The following is a 17,112-nucleotide window of genomic DNA, read 5'->3' on the forward strand; positions in this document are numbered from 1 at the left end:
CAAGATATTATCAAACATCACAACTATCACTATTCTTCCAGCTTCACATTTTACACATTTACACTGTTGAGTTAATTTAGCAACAACCATGAAGTAATTCAAACATGGCAAGTTCTGCTCGAATTGTGAGTTCTGGGTAATCTCACTGTTCCTGAACTAACAACAGGTTCTTTCAGCACTCCTCATAAAACAACGACATATATCTCAATGGCTTTGTCACCTAACTTGTATCACAACATTATGGGGTATTGAGACTTACTTCAAAGTATTTCAAAGTTTCGATCATTGAGAATCCTGCAACTTGCATCACCATTCCAGTAAATTTTTAAGTGCCTGCTAAACTTGGTTTTGAGCATATTACCTCCTAAAAAGTAACACTGCAAATCCTATTATTAGGAAAAAAATGCCTTATAGTTGATCAGGCAAAAATCTCCATCTACTTAATAAATAAAGCATATAAGGCATTAATATCTGATGTAAGAAATATCTGAAGTATACAAAACAATGCCTTTATTTACACATCTGCCAAAATCAGAAATACAGCAGTGCTAGCCAATTTATTTTCTTGCACTAAATGACATAGGGCATGGAGTAGTTAGAATGGAAAAGAATAAAAATTCAAAATGTCATTAAACATTAATTAGTGCATTATGAAAAAATTGTTCCAGCAGTAATTTAAAATTTCAAATTGCTTGCCTGCTGTGGATCATCACCACAATAACGCTAATAATTTCAAGGCAAAATTGAGCGAAATTGAACTGTTGGGCTGTGGAACATGAGAGTACTGAAAGACAGCCAGTAGACGAGTGGGACCTAGACTGTTACATCTGTGACAGTTCTCAAGAATCCCTTAAAAGCCTGTGGAGAAAAATGAGTACTATTAAGGCATGAGACATCTCATTCCAAGGTTACACAGGTTAGATGAATCACACTCAAGAAATGCCTATTTTTTTCCACTGATTTTAAAGGGAGTTTAGTGACTAGTTCATATATTGGTCCTATAATGCTGATGTCTAGTTAACCCAGGTGAATCCTGGGCAGGATGCCTGAACTGGAGCTACTGGAGGACAGAAAGGAACACTATTTGAACCGCTAACACTTTCTGAAGAAGCAGGAACAGACCCTGGATCCGAGAAGTTCCATGAACATGTTTTAACTTTTCTTAAATGAACCAAACCACAGAAATTTGAGGCTTGCCCTTCATGAGCTGGCAGATTAATATTTTTTGGCACTCCATTTTTGTGATGATGTCAGATTGATTACTTTATCATAATCAAAATTTGAATGTATATGACATTTTGTTTATGCCAGTCCTCTTTTTGTTCTCCATGTGTATAAACAGATACACCAGTCCTAAACAACCACAATTTTGTGTCGCAGTCACAGATGTGGAGCACTATGGAGGCTTTCAAAAAGTTCAGAGTTGCCAAAAATAATCTTCCACCTATCATCATCTTGTGCAACAGTGTTTCAGAAGACTGTGTACACCACATACACTGCAACCTACTACTCACATCAAGAAAAACTAGTAATTTGCAGGACTTGATTGCACAACAAAGAAGATGGCACACCTACAAGTTCTACAATGAATATATACCTAAACATATTTTAACACAGCTTCAGCCTCATTCCAAACATCTGAATTTTATCAGAATTTCATCGTGTTGAGCAGCATCGTTTGAACAAGTTCAGTGCTGTCCATACTGTAAGACCAAACTGCATCTTCGTGTGTCTAGCGCTGTTTCTGTAACCGGACCTTGCAACAAAGCACTTATTTGTGGTGTCTTCCCACAAGTACATGGGCTATTTAAAGCTCCTTATTTCATAAATAGCTTTTAAAAAAAGCCCTAGAGCTTGCAATCTACAAAGGTGAAGCGCTCACTGAAAATACCTTTATCAAATCGAACAGCAGCTTCCTTATCCATTGGTTCTTCGGTGTGTCTTTAACAAAAGATGTGCCTACGTTGCAGGCAGAGGTGTGACCGTGGGATGTTTAGGCACTCCTGAGCTAGCCCTGGTCTTGCCAACAGCGCTGTAAATGTAGCGGCAAAGATTTCAACACAGGCTGTATAACCCCATGAGATTGTGGTACTCATACCAGCTGAATTAAAGCTAGCTGGGATATGTCTCTCTCCGCTGCAGGCACACTTCTGATTGCTTTGCAGACATAAGTCACCCTGCTTGATTTTGTGTATCTATGACTGAGTCAAACTTTCCTCATGCTACCAAGCCTTATGCTGGCAAGCTTTCCTTCTGTGTACAGTGACTCAATAGACTCTGACTCTATTTTCAAGATTCTAGAAAGACAAGGCTGGAAAAGCAGTATAAATCATTCCATATTGGAAATAATTACTTACATTTGAATTCTGTAATCCTTATTTGAACAAAACTCACATAGACCTTAGTGGGAGTTCAGCTCAGTTAATGACTGAAGTACTTGGCCCTTAATTCCTTTTTCTGCCCTGCTATCAGATGTATTATTATTATTATGAGAAACATCTGTAATAATACTTTACACTTCCATAGCCCCTGACATCTGGAGCCTTCAACAAACTCTCTCTGAAATTACTGTTAGGTATTCTTACGTTACTAAGGATGTCAAGTAATTTGCCCAAGCCAGAGATATGATGTTTATGCTTTATGCAGCTCTTAAAAAACCAAATGAGGTTGCATCGATAAATACCACCCATTATACAACCCATGTCTTCATTAACCAACTGGAAAGAAAGACAGCTAAAAATTACTGATGCTGAAGATTAAAAAGAACCGTAGATGCCTAATATCAAATAATGTCAAATTCAGCTATCCGTACTTGAAAATTCTTGTTTTGCTTTTCAGACTCTAGAAATCACTTAACAAACATGAGGCCAGAAGTCTGAGTGGGACAATAATGTGGTTTCTGTTTATGCTTGCTAGCTTGTCTGTCTGTGTTTATCTGTGGGCTGCAGCTAACTGATCACATACCATATCTGTTCCACTGTGGCAAACCAGCACTATTTGCTGTGGTTTTTTTCCTCAAGGTACTTTTTAAAATGCTTCCAGATATCAAGCAACCAATTCTTTTACGAGATCTTGGACCTGATCATGTTCCATCACACAAAATGTGGCACACGGTAAGCAAACACTCAGAAATGCACATGAAATGAGGTGCACGATGTACACGTGGTCATTTCAAAAGAAAAACCAACAAGCCATGTACTGTAAGGAAAGAAATTACAGACTCATCTCATTATATGAGGGCAAAAAAATAGAAAAGCTGTAATACCATGAAGAAAGTGTCTGGCAAACTGATCATAAACAGCAACATGTTCGTGACAATGAAAGGGAAGGGTCTATTTTCAGTCCACAGCTAGTTACAATTCATCCCTCATTATAAGGCACTCTGTTATCAAGACACAAGAATAATAGTTCATTGTTCTGTTAGCTCTTTCAGACGCTCAGAACCACAGGATTGCAATTCTCCTCTGAATATCGCTGTCACTGTAAAAATATAGAATACTTTACAGCTATGCGTGCCGGCTGTTATATCCCCTTGTACCTCCTTTATGCGGGCTCTCAGGGTGATGAGGCAACACAGTACCTCACTTTCTGGACACTTCTAACTGTAATTTGTCCTTTATCAGATGAAGAAATACTGCATTAAGTCTGAGAGTAGCTGTTATGCTGAAACATGAATGGGCCCAGAGCCAAAACAAGTACTTGTGCTTTAAAATATAATGTATGACTTACCTGGATTAACTTAATCACATAACAATCTACAGACAGAAACAGATCTAGTTGTCTTAAAAATCTGCTAGGATGCAGCGCCTTGCTGAAACATTTGAACGGCTTAGCTTGTAAAATGCATGCTTCACAACCCCAAGTCTTCACATGCATGTTCTCCTAAGGGTAGGGGGCTGTCTGAAAGCATTGCCTTAGAGGAGGGGGAGTGAAAGAAAGTGAGACCAAGTGTGCTGCCTAGCTGCCTACAACTTTTGGCAGGGGATCAGACAAACAAGTTCAGCAGAAAGTCGATGTAATTTTATTGGACCACACTGTCTCAAGCAATTAGAAAAATATTTGTAAAACATCAGATGAGAAGGGGAAACGTGGAGCCCAATAATGCAAAACAATGTTTATAAGACAGAAATTGTGAAACTGGAAGAATAAACACAATTACTCTATCAGCACCTCCAGTTCTGAAGATTACTTAGCTTAAAAGCAAAATGCTCTCCTGTTGCATTTAAAAGAATGAATAGTTAAAAAAAATTTACAAATGTACACATATGTAAGAAAAGTGTTATATATGGAATTTTACTGTGAAGCTGTCAGTGCTCATCAACAGAAAACTACATGCTACATGAATGCACTTCATGTACTGACATTCACATGCATATTTGGGCAAGGAATTCAAATCCATGGTTGTGCAAGACGGATAATTTTTAGATCCACAGATTGTTTTTAGAAGAACTAGACATCATCCAATGTATGTGTAAGCTGCTGAGATAAATTAATACTGTGTGAGGTAAAATCTTTCTTTGTAATTATTATTTCCCCCCTCTAAATACTATGCTGAGAAAAACAGTTTTGACAACTTGCGCAGCGCAAGCTTAGACACACACAACAGCGAAGATGGCCATATGCATTTCTTTTTAAGTTGCTGGCAAGTCAGAAATTTGTCTGCATCTTAAGTTGGGACATTTGTTCTTTTCTACCAAGTAGAAATATTTCATTTTCTGCCCCAATTAACATCATAAGACTTGTCACATTAACTGTTCTGTTAAAACTCCAGCTACTTAGGCATTAGCGCATGGGGAAGATTTATCTGTTAATTCGAGGATAACACAGTACTGCCTGACTGTTGGCAGTTATCTGAGTAATAGGATTGGACAAAATGCAAATATTACTATGCCCATTAGAGGTTCTATCAAGATTAATGATGGTCGTTAATGACTCAGAAGATTCTGAGCTCCCCGGAATTCAGGTGTATTGTGCATATCAATTCAAATCTATCTTCAGCCAAGATGGAAACCGGCTGTCCGTGTTTACTCTTTGTGTAGAGTCAAAGAATTCAAGCTGTTGAAAGGACTGTTTTGACCTGAGTCTTAATGAAAAACACAGCATGCCAAATAAGAGAGAGATTCAGGTGAGAGAAGGGTGCCCTGAGCAAATATTCACGGTGCTGAGTGAGAGAGGCAGGACTGTCACAAATACAGGCTGCTTCAAGCTAACGAGAGGGCAGCCCAGGCTCTTGAGGAATGCTGCTGCTCCAACACTGGGGAGAATTCTCGGTATAGCGAAGATAGGGATCCAGGAGCTGGAACTGCTAAAAGTTTCACTAGTTTATAGACTACTACAGTTACTCGGTTGCAACCTCAGCAAAAGCAGGAACAGGCCTTTATAACACCAACCATCAAGTTTACCTTCCGGGCTCGAATCCAGTGCCAACATATTCAAATAAAATCCAGAGAGAACAGCCTGTGTTGCCCAAACAGTCTACTTGTACCTAGCTGTACAGCAATCATTTCTGGGCAACGGTGAAAATCATCTACAGTATAACAGACTTTTCCCACAAGCGCATTCACAATGAAAACAAGCTGCGAATGTCAGGATAAACGTAAGTCTAGAGAAAGCAGCTCTGTTTGAAGTTGTGTTTACAGTGAAACTTTGGCAGTCCCAAAAAACAGCTAAGCTCCGATTTCCGTACATCTATATACTCTGCAATATATCTTGTGTGGACTAGAAATGGATCCTTTGCATTCCAGAAGCATCAAAGAACGACTGCTGAAGAAGACTAAAACTTCTGTGAGTGATTGCTGGGGGGTGGGGGGTGACATAGCTGTAACCAGACAGGACATTAAATGTCCCAGCAGAGCTGTTGCTTACACACATCTTTTAGCGTACTGTCAACACTGGAAAAGAATCTGTGCTGGAAAATACTGAGAAATTATATTTTTCAATACATATTACATAGTCAGCTGAGCTAAGAAGCAGCACATGAATAAAAAGTTGATATCCTAAGTTGAGCCAGCAGCATGGAAAAAACTACAAAGACAAAAACGGATAGAGAAAACGAACCAGGCAGATGAAATGAGGGCATGGAAGATAGTAGAGAGAGAAAGTTGTATGAATAGATTACATACGGGGTTTGTATGATTTTAAGGAAAAAAGTTTAAAGAAGCATAACGTATAAGCAAATTTCATTCTGAGAGAAGTACTTCAGCAGATCAGTTTTCTACTGGATGTCTTCATTGACCACACAAGATTATTTTTTTTCAAGGATTAATGCTGAGCAAATACAGGGTAAAGAAACCCTTTGCAAGAAGTATTTACAAACATCCATTTGAATAAAACCACAAAGTGCTTTAGATGGTATTCGGTTTACCTCATCATTCATACTCTAAATAATGAAAATTACTTGTATTTGCAGAGAAAAAAAATTTTCTCCATTAATATTTTTGAGAATGTTAAATAGAATTAAACACATAATAATACCTTTAAAGTTTGTGTCTGGAAGTTGCCGTTGTATAAAAGGTGAGATGCAATAACTATGTTTATAAAGCCTTTCAGGAAAGACTGCAAGAGTATGAATTTTGTTGACTTTCCCACCTTTCATACATGTACCCTTCACCTCTTCAGATAGCTTGCAAACATATTATCTGCGTGGCGTACCAAACTAGATAAAAGAGGGAGCCATCGCATATGTTACACATACTGGGTCCCACACTTGCAGGCTCACTATCTGTTTGGAGAGCAAATGTGGCCTCAGTGGAGCATTCAAAGAACAGTATCCGAAGAATGGGTCTCCAGCGCTTTACTGTCTTGGTAGGGGATGCCTCATTCCAAAAATCAAGGCCAAAGGCATTAACAGAGCTATCAAAACATATCTGACAAGGTATCCTGTGCATGTGGGACCCTGAAGCTCACTGGCCTGAGTCCTTGAACAATTAGCGTGCTCCATAAATGTATCTTCCCTGTACAGGCATATTTTTAAATTAAGGGTTCACAAAAAAATTTAGCTTTTTTAACATTTAAAATTTCCTATGTTGATTAACTCCTACTCTCTCCTTTAAGGAGGTCCCATCCCAACCTTGAAAGAAAAACAGCTTGCTGGAGTTTTTCAAGACGTCCTCCTCCTTACAAAGCAATGTTGCCTAATTAGAAATAACTACATTCTCCGGGAATTTGAGAAAGAGCAAGATTAGACATGTCTGTGGATAATGAAAATATCAAAAGTTACATTAAGTTACATTAAATTTTACTTTTTCTAGAAGCAGTATAAACTCATGTACTTTAAGAAATATGCTAACCCACAAATATTTGAGGATAGAAAGTTCCTTTCTGGACATAATATTCTTAGTCTTCCACTATGTTTTCTTGTTGTTTGGGGTTTTTATTTATTTATTTATGTATTTTTCATCTTCTTGGAGCATTTGCTGTTGGTCACTGTCAGGACAGAGCACTGGCCTAGATAGCTTAACGTCTTCCTCCAGTAAAACAATTCATATGTTGTTATGCATTTATAAAACAATTCATATGTTGTTACGCATTAAGTCAATAGTCTGCCCCGACAGAGTACTTTTTCCAATCCGGAAGGGAGGGAAAGGAAAGAATCATGCTGCCAATTTTTCCTGCCTCACAGGTTATTGTTTTATCTTATTAATCTCTCTGCATCTTTTCCTCGTAGCATCTCTCTGGAACACCAGCAGCATCATTTTTACAAGGCAGAAACACTCTCATTCTCCAAGGACACAACTTCACAACCATGAGCAAGTGACAGAGGCAGTGAGAGTGATCCTAGCCTATCTTCCCACGGGGGACCATTCATTTCCCTGAAGCACTGGGATATTCTCCCTGCACTCCTCTTCATCTTTCCTTTCATATTCTTGATGTACAGGTGGGGCTGAGGGACTTTTTTGTAAATGAACGGCATAAGTGCTTATCTTCCTTGATGTCAGTAAATACGGCAAGATAATTTCTTCTGAAAATACTTCCTTTTCACACAAGCACAGAGCAGAGAAGAGACTAATTCTGAGTCAGTTTTGCATCTGAAGGAAAAACGTAAGTTAGGCTATGCCAAATTTTTATTTTTCTTGACAACCTCTTTTCTTCTGCATTGAAAATTTGCTTCTAGGGGCAGTCAAGGCTGTTTTACCTTTGAGTTCTGGATAGCTGGCAGTCCAGCTGGTGCTATTGTACAGTTTGTAAAGTGGCATTTCCCCAGCAAACGGGCATTTCTACTGCACAATACATGAGAAGCAAGTGTGAGATTTTCTAGAAGTACCAGATTTACTGTCCCTGCACCACACATTTGATCTGTGCGTGCACAGTAAGTGCATTAGATCTGCTCATGTGCACTTCTTTGCTGTGTCCATGCATTGGATCAAATACTTGCCACATATACTTCACCAATGCTTTAAACTGTATTTGCATGTATTCCTTTACCGGAAAATTCAGGTGCAAACTTGGCAGCCTTACATATCAGATGCCTGAGCTATAAGTATTAGAACCTTACCCCAAGCTGAATTCAGGCAGCCCACCTTTCTGAAACATGTAGGTTAAGGTCAGAAAACCACTGTTCTTCAATATGACAATGAACTGTAAGACAATATGGAAAATAGTCTAAAATATGAGTATCATTTTCCCACTATCACATTAACCTGCTTTTCTCTCATGGTAAAGAAGTGAAAACTAACAGAAACAATGCTTTAATTGGGATGCTCTCTAAATTACTCAAAAATTAGGGATATTCCACATGGAGTTCTAACATAGCCTTCAATTCAAATGGCATTGTTTCAGTCATCTTCAAATACAAATCAGCATTTTTCAACAGTTTTTCCTGTCACATCTCTTGCAATCTGAAGAGATACCATATACTAAGTCTAAATCTACCCCAAGGTAGAGCATAAAAGGGAATGATTAGGGTGATCTTTGTCCTGATGTAGTCACCTAACCTGTCAGAGTATATACCATGACATGATTGCAAACATCCCAAAATACAAGATAGTCACGTACAAGATGAAAATACCATTTCTGAAAACATTTCAAACAAATCCAGGACACATTTGTGAGAAAGTCTCTACTCTTCTCCTGTCTTAATTACCTCCACAAAAATGTCAACTACATTTGGCAATAGATAAGAGTAGGAATCTACAATACAGCCAAAAAACTGAACTAGGAAAAAGCTGTTTCAATGGAAACTAGTTCAAATTAGTGTAAAGACTTGTATGTTAACTTCACCTAGAATAAGTTACTAATCCTGAATGCCAGTTCATTCTAGCTGTTTAGGTATGAGGCAGTGAAACAACCCATGAACAAGAAAAATACACACAGTGGTTCTGTAGTATGCAGTAAATCTGAAGCAGGAGGCAGCAACAGCAGTTTTATCTTGCAAGTTCCCGCAGTAGTTCTTTAAAGAAGGTAGAATAGAAAAGAAAATGTACGGATCATACTTTTACATTGAAAAAAGTAAATGGAAGAGGTTTTCAGCTGGTCACATACAGATGCATTAGCTTAAGCCTCTCAAAGAAAAAAAGAAAACCAAACAAAGGCATCTTTGTCTTGCTTACTTGCATCAGTTGACAATCACGGTCCATCACAATCAGCTTACACTCAGGTATAATAAACAATATTGAGGAGGTTATATTTTAATGTGAGAGATGTAATTTGCTGCTGGTGACAGGTTCAAACCATGCCTGTAAACCCATCATATAACACATCCTCTTTTAGTCCTACTTAGATTAAAAATAATAATACTGAAGGATAGGTTTTGGCTTTGGTACTCACTGCAGGCACTTCAAAAGGACACACAGGGAAGCTGGATGCATTTCGATTGACTCATCCAGAGGGCTTTCTGGGTGCATCCAAAAAATCAACTTAAAGAAAGCATGCACATGCTCCCATCACACAATGGCGCTCCATTACTTTAGCGCATGTGGGGATATGCATGTCTGTGTAGGAGACAGAGAAAAAGACACAGAAGGAGGAAACTTCTCACCCCATTAGGCACTGAGTGCTTCCAGAAGCTCTGCAAACCATAACAGCAATTTCCCTCCCTGCCCTGCCCCCAGGGTTCGTCTAGTCCTTGCACCATCATAAAAGCAGGAAAGCTGTAGAATCACACAAATCTTGCCCTATTTCTTACACTTATTCCTTAAGCATCTTCTTGTTGACATCTCAGGTTAAATAAACCTCTGGACTGCTCCAGTACAAGCATTGTTACATTTTGATGTTATGTTCTTCTCTTTTTCTTTGTGGAGAAAAAAAACCCCGTGAAGTCAAGCTGGAGAAGTTCCTGCTTTGATCTATTCTCTTGTAGTAAAGGACATAGCATTACAAATTAATTGCCCCAACAACATAAACTTAACAGATTTAGTAAATCTGAATAATAACTTATCTCAAAGAAGTCCGGGGAAACCAGTTTGACTCCAAATATTTGCCCCAAAACTGAAACAAGTCAAGCCTTTGTAAAAATGTAGTTGGTTTATTTCATTATGATTTTCCATTTTCCTATCCCTGGCCATAACCAGACCAGACCTGAAAGGCTGGAACTTTCGCAAGAAAGTTTGCCTTCTCAGATAGTCTAGTCCCCCACCTCAGATTCCGAATGTCAGGGCAGTTTAGAAAACATTCGTGATTTTAGGCACCTATCCAAGACTGTTGCTGTTTGCTTATTAGGATATAAGAAGTTAATTGGGAGGACACGCTTTTCCTTAGTGGTAGAAGCAACTGATTGATTACATTATGTGTAATCTCCTATTCATAGAAACAGCAGAACATAGCATTCTACAGGCTGAGATAAAGAGTGTTTGTGTGTGTGTGGCTGAGGGGAAGGGGCACAGCAGGGGAGTAAAATACTAAGAATATCGGTGCACCAGATGAGATGTCAGTGGAATAGAAAGTCATCACAGGATAATGGTCTCCTGCTGCTAAATGAAGGCCAAGGCAAAGCAGATGTTGACTCAGAGCAAAGAAGTTTATTTTTAAAGCACAAGACACTGATCCTCTCGTAGTAGTTACTCAGCTAAACTACCGGTAAAGTATCATTCATTTCACTTGACAGACATTTTTAAGAAAAGCATTACTTATTCCATGTTATTATTGAGTTGTTATATTTTTATTGACTTGGAAAAAAGCAACACCCCCCCCCCCAACTTACTGTTATGTTCCATCAAGCAGAAATGAAACTAGTAGGGAAAGTACAATCTGACTTGAAAATCACACTGAACTTTCATGGTTCTGCAACTTTCTGACTGAGGTTGGTTTACTGATAGGCTTCAGGCCATTAAAAATGAAGTTATCTAACAGTGTAATTGGCTGACTTTGGTTACATCTACTCTTGTAAAAATCAAACAGTTGTCCTAACGTGCAAATGCAGGAAGGAAAAAAGAATGTTTAAGAAACCCGATCTTTTTGTTAAAGTATTTTTAAAGCTATTTTTAAAGCTCGGACAAGACTGACAATTTTAGAGAGACATCTTGCCTGAAATCTTAGTCCCACCTACACCAGTGGCAATATACCCATTGATCCATAGGGACTAATGATTCCATCGCATGTTAGTCTGCAAAATGGATGTAGATGCAAGATGGCCAGTGCTGGACATTCTTCTGTCTGCTGCCCACTGATGCACTTCAACTTTGCTGTTGGCAAACCACCTCTGTGAGAGATCTAACATCTTCTCTCACTTGTTTATGGCCTTTGGCAAATCCTTTAACCCCCAGTTTCTCATTTGTACCTTATACAATCCCTCCTCTCTCTTTATTTTGGTTACAGGATCTTCATGGTGGGGACTATCCTGAACATAAAATGCATGGAGAGTGGCTAAAGTTCTCAGGCATTGATCTCAGCTATTGCCACTGAAACGACTATGCCAAAACATAATAAAAATATATCTGACACGTCATCCAGTATGCTTGTCTGGTCACTGGTTTTCTGTTGAATGCAAAGACAAATGAAAAGCCTTAAGAGTCACATCCAAAATCTTTTACAGATTTGGGTATGTTTATTTGAAGAATTATCTCAACTTGAGTTATGACTTTTCATCAAAACTACATTTGGAAGACGAGAACTCCTAAACCAAGAGGACAAGAAACCTTCCTAGCAAGTTCTGAACAGCTGTGTTTCAGAAGAGTTCTACTCTGGAAAAAACCATAACTACAAACTTAATGCCGTCGTCTTCTTCTGGGATCCATTAGTAGATCCTTCTTTAGAGTCCACGTTTTAAAGAACTGTGGACACTTATGAGCAGAGGTCTCCTCAAAAACCAATAGAAACCAGGCTCCCAAGTCCCTGTGTTGCTCTAGAGAATCACAGTTACACTTATAAGTCACTCAGGTGCTTCAGAATTGTATAGCTGTTCATCTCTCAATAACCTCTTGGGTATAATAGACAGCATTCCTAAAAAATGAGCTCATCTGTTAAACTCCTCTAACCAATGCAATAAAAGTATCAGGCAAATCCATTTAATCTGGTTTTCTTTTTGAACATGATGTATATTGACCACCTCTTTACTAAATTAAACATACTTTACTAAATTAAACAGCTGTACTATAATTTTCATACTTTTCCCAGCATATTCCCATCGGCCAAAGGATACTTCAAATGAATGCACAGAATATATGCTCTTGCAAAAATCTCAACTGCAAAAATCATATTACATATAATTAACAATATAGACAATTATGTCAGAACTAGCAGGAAACATACACATTCTGCAGTGCCAGTAAATTGCAGCTCTAAGAAAAAGTAGTAGCCACTACTTAAGAAAAAGGAACTATATCATTGACCACAGCCTGTCTTTAAATACTAATCTGTTTGTGCATTCTGGTCATCAAGAGAAGACTAAAAATGGATTCATTAAAATGTGTTAGCTAATGAACCTGCTAAACTCACCTTGGTTTCTCAGTCTAGACAGAGCTTTACCCTGTTTGAATTCAGGTTCACCCAGCTGTAAAATGGGGATAATGATACTTTCTTTCCTCTACGTTTTAAGTTGCCTACATAGACTGTTAACTCTGTTGGGCAGGAACGATCTCACTGAGCATATTACACCACCAGCACAGAGGGCCAGTAATCTTGGCTTGCACGTTGAGATACTGTTATAAATCACCATTTTTCAATGCTCCTAACAAAATCCATATTTAAGCAAATCCGTTTTATTGTTAGGCTTTTTGTTTGTTTATTTTGTGTTGGTTTTGGTTGTTTGGGGTTTTTTTGTTTATTGGGTTTTTTTTAAAATATATATAGGAAAGCAATTCCCTTTGCATTTTTACAAATGAAATAAAGATGACAGCATCTCTCCTGAAAAAATAGATTGGGAATTATCAGTGTCCAAAGACTCAAAAAGTTACAAAAAGATAATGTATTGCCAATTAGGCAAGCAATTATGAAGTAGGCAGCTATACTTTAGAAATAACCCAGACTGATTTTTAAACAGAAGCAGTAAGGTACTGTAAAACAAAGACCGAAAAGATAACAAGGTTTCCTTACTGGGGAGAGTGGAAAGAATATAAACTTTCTAGGAATGCAATTATTTTACATGCAAGTATTCTCACTGCAGTTAAGGACAGTTCAATAGCTAAATGTTTTAGTCTCAGCTTTGTCTTCAAATACATGATATATATAATAACCACTGAGGTCCCTGGAAGCTGTGAACATGTATCTGAGACTATAACTAAGCCAACCAGGCCAAAAATTTGTGAAGTTTTTGCCAAATATTTGGTGGTGCTGCTGTTGTTGTCATCCACAGCTAGGAAGTTCAGAGGCATGCATAAAAGAAAAAAAAAACTAGAACAAGGACTAACATAAAAAGTGTATGAACTTTGATTCTGAAATTTAGTAGAGATTTATTACTGTAATGCAACACTGGCAATGGATTTGGCTTAACACAAGACATAAAGGTCATTTAATGAGAGCACCCCGCTGGTCTAACAGATCGTCGTGTGGCATTGATCCAGCTGGTGGTCTAGATTGAATGGATTTCCACAATTCCTAGTAACCACTGGTTCTGCCAAAATAAAACTTTACTATTTCAATAGGGTGTTGCACTTTGTTTAAAGAAAACTGAAGGCTATCAGTAGCACCACTGGCAACTTGGAGTTGACTTTGCTTGAACTGCTTCATAACATCTCACTAACTCACAGAATGCAGAACAGTACTAATCTGACAAAACAGACAAGAAAAAATTTCAAATGAACAAACCTTCGCGGATAAAATAATAAGCAATCAGAATACTAACTTAAAACCTCAACTGGAATGCTCTGGAGTAGCGACTAATGTTTAAATTAACCATTCACGGACTTGTGTAAATGCCTGCTGGAATCAACTGCGATCTTCTGCATTTACTCTGTGGGCAGTAGGTCAAGACCCAAGCACGTACATTCAGATTCTCACCTGCGTAGATTGTTATCAACTCAGGTAAGCCAAGCAAGCTCTGAGAACTTATGCTAGAAGAGCATCTACTCGTTAGAATTAAAAAGGGTACCGAGTATAACACAAACAACTGAAGTATATATTTTTCTTAAAAATAATCAAGCATCACATCAATACAGAATAGTAAATACCTTAAGAATTGATTCACTTAAATTTAAATACCAAAGTATGACCCTGAGAACAGGATTCATCTCACCTAATCCTAGCCATCTAAATATCAGGCATCGGATCTGTCAGCTGAGTAGAAGATATAGGTACTTCCAGATGCAAAACACCTTATCCATCCACGCTATGCTTTTAAGATGGGATGGACATTTGTTAAGTGCTATGAATCTCCCACCCCAGGATACAGAGAATCTTGATAACTAACTTAGCTTCGTTGTCTTAACTTAAAAATGGCTAAAATCAGGTGAGATAAATACCACTCCAAATGTCCAACTAGAGACATCCTGTTGTGAAAATTCTGCCTAAGTCTTGATAGTGTGTAATTTTTCTATTGCTTTGATTGATGAAGAAGAATGAGCACAACATTTAGCCATTTTCAATTTATGAAATGCCACAAAATTAAATTAGGTCATTTTGCTATACGCTAGTTTGTAATTTCATGAGTGGCAACATTACTATTTGAAAACATTTCATGCTTGCAAGAAAATATGATTTTAAGCTCTCTTCCTAATAGCTATAGTAACAGTCGCAAACATGAGAGAGAAGCAGAATGTGCATTCATTACATTTTAAAGCATTTTACACAATTATAGAATTTGCTAATATAGTTCAGCTACTGTTGCATATTTGCCCCATGTTTCTAGAAAATGAAACTTTTAAGTTGTTACACATCATCTACCATGAAAGGACATTAGGGACAGGAAATGGAAAGACTTCTATTATTTCAATCGGTTATTACTCATAAAGGATTTTTGTTTAAGAACCTGAAGAACTTGGGTGCAAATGAGAAGCTCATTTGTCATTTAGATATTTCAGATGAACCTTCAAACTCCTTTAACATTGCCCAGTGATAACAGGAATGAAGAAGTACTTCAAAATCCAACTGATTTTTTCAAAGACGTTGAACTAAGATATTAGTACTAGTTAACACAGATGAAGTATACACGTTTTAAACATGAGTGTTGTTATCGGTAGTACACATCAGATGATCTTTAAAACATACTACTTAAATGCTACTTAGTTTCTAGTTAAACACTGTTTTCTACCGTAGTCCACTTTTGGGCCATAGGTAAAAGTTGGCTGTTCTCTGGAACATCCTTTTCAGAAGTGGCTCTGAATCCCCTTTGCTCTTCTCCACCTCTGTCATATTCCCCTGTCCCCATGGATTTGTGGTGCTGTGCCAAAGAACAGCAAATCCATAATCCACTATTCATTTATTCCCTGGTTATTCTATATGTCATTCTGCAGGTAACCACTGCAGATGTTATCAAAAGAATGAAACTCACAAGATGTTTAAGAATTAATGATTGGAAAAAGTAAGAGGGACAAAAAGATGTCGGGGTTAAACATGACTCCTGGAACAAGCTGTCACTGTCCGAGCTGCGCAACAGAATGAAGTGGTTGAGCCATCATTCACCACGCGCAAAATATTACAGGTGAAACATGCCATAAGATGACAGTCAGTGAGTTCACATTTTGGGTATAGCTGACTGCAGTAGTAAGAACTTCTTTGAACAACCACAAAAGCGAAGGGGGGGTGCGCACACGGGCGGGAAAGCGACAGAGCGAGCACACACAGAGCCTCATTCAGGTGAATCTGAGTGGTTGGTGGAAAGCCTGGTGAATGCGGATTTCACCATCTGGAAATGAAGCTGCTATATGTTTACTGGAGTTCTCACAAAGAAGATTGATCATTTCCAGATTTCCCATTTTGTTGGGATGGATTAACATCTGGAGAAAAGAAAAGCCGTGTTTGCTCTTGCAGAAGTTTCTGCTACTTGTATGCATTTATTGAAGCCTGCAACGTCCTGGGATATCAGAGATTCCACTGCTGACCAAGTCTTTACACTTCCTAGATACTGCAATTAAGCTAAGAAGGATTTTGCCTGTTCTTGGTAAAATAGTTACTGCTGCTATATAGAATGACAGGATCTAGCTCACTTTGAGAAGTTTATGTTAGATTCTTGCTCAAGGAAAAGTCTTGTAACATCAGTGCTTTTGTCAGAAATCTGTTTTGGTGAAAGCAATGGTGGGAAATGTTTTATAAGAGACAGTCAAGTCTAACTGCTATCAGTCTGCCAGGTTTTGCTGTTATCTCTTGTGAGTAATTGCCCAGAGTTCTGCATGACGACTATTCACAAACTATAAATATTTAAAGAATCAAGTACATACTTACTATCATTGATACCATGGATTAACAATTCACGTATCAAAGTCTTTTTGCACAGAAGAGTTAGAGCTAATAAAAATTACAGATTTGCATTTTTATGTAACCATTAAGCAAACTACTTATTTTGTAGACTGTTTTATTAATTACACATCATTTTGAACATGAATCACAAGGCGGCACTTTTCTGAAAAACTCTGTTTCATGTATTTTTCATAGTATAATCTGGAATACCTCCTTGCACATGAATGACAATCTGTGATGGTTCTGGACAAGCTTTATGGCTCACCCCATTTTTTTTTTTTTTCCAGATATTTATTAATTTTTTAAAAAAGATGGAAGACCTCTCCTATGAGAAAACATGGCCATTAA

This window comes from Gavia stellata, chromosome 19 (assembly GCF_030936135.1).
Source record: "Gavia stellata isolate bGavSte3 chromosome 19, bGavSte3.hap2, whole genome shotgun sequence".
Lineage (NCBI taxonomy): Eukaryota > Metazoa > Chordata > Aves > Gaviiformes > Gaviidae > Gavia > Gavia stellata.